The following is a 9,147-nucleotide window of genomic DNA, read 5'->3' on the forward strand; positions in this document are numbered from 1 at the left end:
TGTAAAGTTTCTTTACTTTTTTATAATAAACTTTTTTTATTACATAATATTTAGTAGTCCTACTCAAGAAGGTCAACAGAAACTTGTAAATATTCTGCAAAATAACAACACTCTACATACATATATTTTCAATGTGGTAACATTGAAATAAGCCATTTCCTTTATTCACATAGTTTTGCAAACTGGGGAATAAATAAGGATACAAACACAGAAAAACTTCTTTTCTTAAACTGGTAAGATTAATGGAGATTACAATTCTATTTAGTGATAAGCCAATGATTCACCCTGACCCTAGGAACACAAAACTCAAAAGCAGCTCTTGTTCAGAAAAGTGTGGTAAGGGTGCATGGAAGTGATACCTTGTAGTCTCCATAGTGGTCTATTTGAGGTGATTTTTTTAAATTGCTAAACTGTATTACTAACTCATAATAAAAAGTAATTAGTCAAAATTTAAAGCATTCTGATCAAAATGGGTCTGCATATGCCTTTCAGAGCGAGCCCTGCTGGTCATAGGAGGGAACTGCTGCCTGCACATCAGGTGCACCTTCCAGTGACCTTCAACATGTTCTTCAAAGTCGTTCTGATCGTAGTTGAGAGGGAACATTAATTCACAGAGAGGCCACTTCTTGTGAACGTCAAAGCTGGGATCAAAGCACAAGCCTGTTCTGTGCCCACGTCAATGCAATGCCGACTTGGAGGATCGGGAGCAGGGGGCACATTCTCATCTTCTTTACTATCCTCAGGGTCTTCTAAACCATCGGGCCCACTAAGGTTTCCAGCAGGCTGGCTGCAGCCAACATGATCTTCCAGTCCCCAAGAAGGTACTCTCACAGGTGACCTTTGGATTTCATCTGGGTAAAAAGCACCATCTGCTCTGTGTCTGGTTTTCTGTGTTGCATACAGATGACCATACTGCAGCACTGGCTGTCTATTTCCACACCGCAGCGACATGACCATTTTGCTCTGAGCAGGTGTTGAGACACCGTGAGATCTTCTGAGGACTCTGGGAATTCTGACCTTCCATTTTCCTTACTGCTTGATTTTCTAGACTCCTTGTAGGTTCCTTCTCTCTGGAGAAGTTTTCCAATTGTGAAGTTAGACCATTTATCTTTGTCTTTCTCTGCCAGTTGAAGTTTGTAATTGTCCTCTACCTCAGCTAGTGCTGGTGTTGCATTTCCAGCCGTCTTCACTTGCTCTTTCCATTTCAGCTCCATGTTTGCAAGTTCATCAGCATATTTGTTGACTTTTGTTTTCTCATCCTGCAAGAGTTGTTTACCTTTATTATATTTTTCTGTTTTGTCAGCAATTTCTTTGCTCACTTCACAGACTTGCCCCTTTGTTACAATGTCAGAATTGTCTGCAGATGGTGGTGGCTGTATATGGATAGTAGAGCCAGCGGTAGTTGGGTCTGTGTTTATCGAGACATCATTCACTTTTTTGCTGATTCCCAGTTTTCCTTGTGAAGACACTGTTGCTATTGGCTGATTGGTCTAAAAGTTTATTTTTTTGTTTTTGGAGCCTCTGGCATTCCTTTTCTTTATAGTGATCCTGCTGCCATCTGAAGACAAAGTTTCAAATCTTCAACTTGTCTTCTCAGTTCACGTTCCCATATATCAGTCTTTTCCTGGCCTTTTTCCCCCCCACAGCATTTAGTTTAAGTTCTGCCACTGCATCAGCTTTTTTCCAAGAGTGCGTATGCAGATCTGCCATTGTTTTGTCTTGCATATTTACAGCATCACTAAGTTCTTTGGCCAGAAAAACAACTTCTTGCCGAGTTGCCTGAACCTGTTCCTCTGCTTATGAAGTTGCTCCTTCAAAAAAAAAAAAAAGTATCTTCCTTACTTGAGGTTGTAAACAAGAAAGCCCTTTGCAGATTTTCCTTTTCAGCCAAACAGAAATACAGCCTGCCAATCTCTTCTTTGAAATGAGTAATCATTCTTTCTTTTCTTCTTCTTTTTTTTAAGTTTATTTAGGGAACAGCTACACTCAGCATGGGGCTTGAACTCACAACCCCAAGATCAAGAGGCATATGCTCCCCGACTGAGCCAGTCTGGTACCCCTGAGTAATCGTGTTATCTTTAGATTCTTTAAAGTCTGGACCTCTGACACAAGCTTGGTATTTTCTATTTCAGTGTTCTTCAGATGTACCTTATGAACTTCTTTCTCATCCTTTTCCATTTTCCACTGACATTCCAGTTGTTCTCTTTCATATTGTGCCTAACTGAGTTTGTCCTTCAAACTGTCTAATTCAGTTTCTTTTTCATTTGCTTTATATGTCACTGACACGATACCTCCCTCAAACTGGAGAGCTTTGGATGTAGCATCATTGCATCTCTTCTTAAATTCTTCATTTTCCATTTTTCATTTTGTGATACTTCAACAACACCCTTTTGCTCTGCTTGCAGTTGGTCATATCTTTCTTTCTGATGGTTAAGTTCTCTTTCCATTCTCCCACCTTTAATAGTTCTTTTTCTTTCATGGTTTTCTCAATTATCAACTCAAGAAGGCCAGCTTTTTGGTTACCAACATGTCAGAATTTCCTTCATCTTCCATAGTAAGTAACTCTTCAACTGGAGAAGCTTGAAACTGGAAAGGTGTATTTGTTCCATGAATTTCACCCTTATGGGTAACATAAGAGAACTGATAAAATTCTCCATCATCATTTGGAAGGTAATATCCTTGAAAGGCTAATACACAATTAACTGTTGATCCTTCTATGATGTGCTCAGGCATAGGAGACCATAAAATTGTGTAAAAATCACAAGCAGTACTCCATCCAACCTTGAGTATACCAACCCAATCTTTTGAATGTGGATGGTTATATGGAGTTAAGGTGTAATGACATTCCAGGTGTGCATTAGGAAGATAATTCTCGGCCACATTTTGAAAGATGACATGGGCAAAGTTGGAAGCCTGTAAGGGGACTTCTTGAAGGGATGTCACTATGAAACCTTCGAAGGACTCCGGGACAGAGGGAGCCTTAGAGAGGCTTCTGAGCCTATACCACCATCAACCGCCAAACCTCTCCCACCACCACTGCCTCCCTCCACTGACTGGCTACACTTCCCAAGTTTATTTACCTTTTAAGTTTTAAGTTTCATCATAATCTGTGGTCCTATTTAGACAAGTTCTTTGAAACCTTTTTAAAAATATTTTTTACAAACTTCCTAAAGTCAAATTGTGAAGTCTTTTTGACATGCAATATTTCAAAGTACTTGTTAAACTAGGCTTATCTGAAATGTAAACAAATGTAAAGTTTTTGTTAAGTTACGCTTATTTGATATGTAGATTTCATGGAATCTATAGTCAAATAAGTAATACGAAGCCTTCTTTATATTGTATTTTAAGATTGTGGCACATGTGGATGAAGTCCATTCTCCTTCTGCAAGAAATGGTCCCTCATTGCTGGGCTTTTGCCATCTTGATGTCTTTGTAAAATGGCAGCACTCTGCTCCTGAATCAGAGATATTAAGATGGGTGAACAATGGTTGTAAATGAAATGGTCAGGTCAATGGGAAACCCAAGACACCTGCTTGGTTCTTCCCAGCTTCCTGGCAAACCCCATTTTTTGGTTTTGCATTCTTTCACCCACCCTAATACATTTAAAATGACTCAAATTATGAATAGACATTGGTGAAAAAACTTCCATAGCACTGAAAAAATAGCCTACCACAACAATCCTGGAACATAGGTCATAATCCTGTAAAACTGGTTTTGGTCCCAGAAGCTTCAGACCTCCTTCTGGACCTTTTGAACACCTGCAGCTGGACTTCATTCAACTACCACTTATTATGGGTTATGAATATATTCTTGTTATTATATGTGGTTTTCCAGATGGGTTGAAGGTTTCCCCTGCTGCAAGGCTGATGTCCTCTTGGTAGCAAAGAAATTGATAGAAAATGTGTTTCCCACTTGGTATATCTTTCCCAGTCTCCAGTGATTTAAGAACCCTCCTTCACCAGGCAAATAATATGAACCTTAATGAAAACCTTGCAAACTTCTTGAAATTATCATTGTCCCTATCACCCTCAATCTTCAGGCAAGGTTGAGAGAACTAATGGGATCCTCAAACTTAAAACCTCTAAACTTGCCAAAACAACTGGACTTCCCTGACCTAAGGTATGCTTTTGATATTGCTGACTGCTCATGGTATCCTTTTGGGAAACATAAACTCATTCTACATTATATAATCACCAACAGACCAATGTCTATTGGTATACAACTTTCTGCTGATCCTTTATTATCTCATGCTAATAAGACTGGCTATTGTCTTTAATGTCTTATGCTAAAGCCTGTCATCAACAGGTTAAAGAAGCCTCCCCAGATTCCAATTCAGAGGATCTTGCTGGTCACAATGTGGAGGCTGGTGATTGGTTATCCTGGAAATGTCATTAGAGAAAAACAGCCCTTGAGCCTCATTGGAAAGGACATTATCAAGTGCTCCTGACCACAGACACTGCTGCAAAATTAGAAGGCATTGTGCCTTGGATACACATCTTACAACTGAAGAAGGCTCCACCTGATATCTGGTCCTGTATAGACACTGGAGACCTCTGAAACAAATTGACAAGGAAGAGAAGTAGCTGACGTTGAGGTAAACTGCTTCTGCCTAAGACAGTGGATCAAGACATCATACTTTAAACGTGAAATACTTTCTCCCTCTTTTCCTTTCCTTTCCTTTGGCATTGGCCTGGAAAGAACACCCTCATTCATATCACCAGGCCATTGCTAAATGGCATAACTTTTCAGATTGTTGGATTGGTCATCAAAGATTCTGATCTATCCATGATGCTAGAGATCCATCCTCTCATCCTCCCTGTGACCAATTTCTCTTCTTCTCCTAATGTCACTGCAAAATACAATCAATCACCCTTAGAAGTCTCTTACTAAGTTCAATTTTTATGGCCAGAACCTCCATTGCCTTGTTTTTACCTTTCTCCAGTAATAACTGTATTTACCCACTGTGTGAACTAGACTAACACTATCTTGGACAAATCCACTTATTATGACCATTCCATGACCTGAAGCCCTCTTGAGCATAACACCCTCCCCATTTTTTCTTTCTGTTTAACCACACTTTTAAGTACAGTCTGGGACATAACATCCTTGATCTCTTCTGGAGATATGACTGTGATTCTCAAACATTTCCCCCTGGGTGGTCCCCCAGCACATACTCCCCAACCGTGAGGACTACATTTAGCATGCCTGCACTCTCTATACCATCTGGTAAAAAAGGGAGTGAATTAGCATTGGATAGAAGAACATCAAGCTACCTTTGACCAAGCTAAGATTTTAGTTGCTCAAGCACAGGCTTCAGGTCATGGAATGATCCTTTACCTTGTATCCCTGGACCATAGCTGTGGCTGTTACACAAGATTAGATGAATTGGGCATTATGGCAGGAACAGCATGGGAAGTTAACTCCATTGGGCTTTTGGTCACAACAATGGCAGGGAGCAAAGATCTGATATTCTCCTACTGAAAAAGTGTTGAGTCTATAAGGTCCTTTAATAAGTGGAGCTCTTAATGACCACTCTTCTGGTAAATGTCTGGACTGGCTTGCCTATAAAGGGGAGGATAGATGGGATGTTTGCAAGACTGGCATCTGCCATAGCACAAGCCTCTACGATACCTATTTACAACAATGGAGTGTTCTCTCCACTAGTCCATTGGGAGCTGAATTACATGCTATCTTTGGGCCGGTAAAATATGACCTTTAATGTCCCCCCCCCTCCTATGGAGACCTCCTCATAAGTAAAGAAGGCACATACCCTATTTCTAAAAATGCTTGGTATATAGATGGCTCTAGTAGGGAAAGTCCTAGTCACTGGACTGCAATAGCAATCCAACCCCAGACTGATACTATCTGGTTTGAGACTGGGGATAATAAAAGCAACAAAGGGGCTGAACTGAAGGCTTCCTGGATGGTATAAGTACATATGAACCTTGGCTCTTTACCCTCTGCAAAGACAGTTGGGCTGTCTATAAGGGTTTGACAACCTGGGAGGCCAATGGGCTAGGGACAACTAGAAAGTTTTACAGAAACCATTATAGGGAGCAGAATTATTGAAAAATATATGGGAAAGGATGCAGGACCCCACTGCCTTGCTTACTGTTTTCCGTGTTTCAGAGCGCAGGCCACCCTCACCCCCTGACAATATTGAGATGGACACCTTAGCAAAGATCAGAGCCCTCACCCCCGTACAAAGTTCAGAATTGGTTGCATGGGTTCATAAGCACAGTGGGCAATGCAATGCTCAGGTGGGTTGAACATAGTGAAGGGAGCTGGCATGCTCCTTTGCTGTACTGACGTCCTAGCAGCCATCAGCAACTGCCTGATCTCCTAGCATCTGAGACCTAGGAAGTGTCCACATAGCATACCTTCACCTTGGGATCCAGCCAGTTTTAGACCGGCAAATTGATTATATGGGTCCTCTACCCATGAGTCAAGAAAAAACGTACATCCTAACTTGTGTTGATATAGCCACAAGCCTTCCTCTGTAAAAGGGCTAATCAAAATGCCAACATCAATGGCCTAGAACAACTTAGTGTCATGTATGGATAACCTTGAAGGATAGATAGTGATAGGAAGTACATTTCACTGCACATCATGTGCAGGACTGGGCTTATGAGCAGGACATACATTTACCCTATAATCCACAAGCTGCTGGACTCACTGAAAGGAAGAAAGACATTCTTAAAGCTCAACTCAGAGCCCTCTTAACAGACATCACAGTTGCACATCTTGCCAGAGGCCATACACTTGTTAACTTTGACAGCCTGTAGCCACACCCCATACACACGGTTAGGTACCAAGACCAGCATGACGAGCATGCCTATGACTATTGCTGTCTGGAAAATGAGGCCTGAGGCCCTGGTTCCTGAGCTCAGAGCAGGCCAGAAGCAACTGTGGTTCTGTGCTCCTCAGCCCATTCTCCACGGGGGAGGGGACACTTGAGTGGGGGTTGTAACGGCAACTTCCCCCAGGTTGGATAGGCTATTTCTTGCCAGAGTGTGAGAAGTATCCTGGACAGCTAAAGTGGTCCCCGTTGATCCTGCTGGAGTTGGGGCCAAAACAGTCAACATATATGTTCCAGACAGGCACCTCTACCACAAGGCACTATATAGCTGGTTACCTAACGTGGTTGTTTGCGCCACCTTTAATTTTACATGTACAGGCTGATTCTTTGGCCCCTGGGCAACATGTTCAGTGTGTCCCTCCTGCTCAGGCAGCTCAGACTGCCTCAGTCCTCATGACAGGAGTGAAGCCACTAGCATTATTATTATTTTTTTTTAGATTTTTATTTATTTATTTGAGAGAGACAGAAGGAGAGCACAGAGGGAGAGGGAGAGGGAGAATCAGACTCCCCGCTGAGCAGAGAGCCCAATGTGAGGCTTGATCCCAGGATCCTGAGATCACAACCTGAGCTGAAGGCAGATGCTTAACCGACTGAGCCACCTAGGCACCCCAGCCACTAGCATTATCTTAATTTGGGGAGAGGATTTTCCCAGACAAGTACCTGCTAAGCATTTATTCTTTTGTCCTTAGGCTGCTGGCTTCTCCTGTCTTATTCTGGTAAAGGAAACCCTTTTCTGCAATGGGCACAGACCTACAGCAATGGTTTACAGTGGTATTCATGCTGGATATGTGGTTTTTGCTCCCTTTCTCAGAGGTCTCTTTTACTGTTGCTGTCTGTACTGCTGCTATGGTTTACGTCCTCAACTGTAACACTGTCTGGCAAAAACCTACCCCCAGGACCCCTCCATGATGGCTCAGGGAATATTGCGGAAGAGATGGGCGCGTGAGATTGTAAGAGCTGGATCTGAGAGGTGGAGTGTGTGAACCAGACTAACACCATCTTGGACGAATCTGCCATGATGATCGTCCTGTGACCTGAAGACTTCTTGAGCACAACACCCTCTTCATTTTTAATTTTTGTTTAACTGCACATTTAAATTTTGCTTAACCACAGTGTGAAGTGCGCTCTTTGGGTATAATGTTCTTAACCTGTTCTGGAGATATGAATGTTACCCTAAAACATTTCCTCCTGGGTGGTCCCCCAGTACATATACCCCAGCCTCTAGGGTTATAAAAGAAGGTCCTATGGGAGGTGGGGTTGTGGGGATCTATTCATCTTGTGGCCGCAGACAAACACACTTCTGCCTGTAAGTCCATTTAATAAACCATTTCTTGTCAAGCTGGACTTGTTAGACTTTTTTCTTCAGTCTTTGGAGTCTTCTTTCTGCCTTTGGAGGTTGTTGTCCCTTTCATGGAATACCCAACTAGATAGAAATACCTATGTAAATCTTAGTACATTGGCACCCCCACATTCCCATGATTATCTAGATCAGATCTGCCCCCACTCATCAAAAGAACTTACTGGCAGCACCTGTGTCTTCAAGACATTTAGAATGACTTCTTCTTTCAGGCTTGGGGATTCTTTCCACTTGTTCTGAAAATCTGACTGACTGCTGGCTTGAACAAGTAAAATGCAGTAATCCCTGTAAATGAACCCATTAATAGTACCATCCTAATGGGAATGGTCTGTCCTCAACAGGGTTTGTCTTTGTCATTCTCCTTGGGCTTATGACACATAGATGGCTCGTGCACAGCGAGGCAAGGCCTTGTAGGTTACTAATTGTGCCTGTAACTTTCCACAGACAAACTAAGACACTTCATTGGTTAAATCCCCTGGTAGAAAGGGCCTACCAGGAGGCATTCATGACTCATGATTTGCTTCCTTTGGCTTGGCTGGTTAGGAGTAAATGTAAATGAGGAGTGAGGAGTAATAGGAGTAAATGTAAATGAGAATATGATCTGGAGCCTCTCTTTAACTCTCGAAGATACTGCAGACTCCGTTGCTAAGACAATAGCTGCCCAACGAAGACCCTTAGACTCTCTGTCCAAGGTAGTTCTTAATAATAGGATAATTCTTGATTCTCTTTTGGCTGAGCAAGGAGGTGTCTGTGCTGTGACTAATACCACCTGCTGTACCTGGATTAGCACATGTGGAGAAGTTGAAATTCCATTACATAAAATCATAGAACAAGCCACCTGGTCTAAAAAGGTGGCTCCTTCATCAAGGTCTTTCCTTATTTGGATTGGTTTAAGTTAGAAAGTGAAGAATGCTCACTTTTGCCTTTTGTG

At 42.1% G+C, this 9,147-nt stretch overlaps 1 pseudogene; it reads right to left on the bottom strand.

The window, feature by feature from the left end:
- Window positions 1-439: 439 nt before the first annotated feature.
- On the bottom strand, window positions 440-5,355 carry LOC113260760 (tax1-binding protein 1-like; annotated as a pseudogene).
- Window positions 5,356-9,147: the final 3,792 nt, after the last annotated feature.

This window comes from Ursus arctos, unplaced genomic scaffold (assembly GCF_023065955.2).
Source record: "Ursus arctos isolate Adak ecotype North America unplaced genomic scaffold, UrsArc2.0 scaffold_15, whole genome shotgun sequence".
In the NCBI taxonomy this organism is placed as follows: Eukaryota; Metazoa; Chordata; class Mammalia; order Carnivora; family Ursidae; genus Ursus; species Ursus arctos.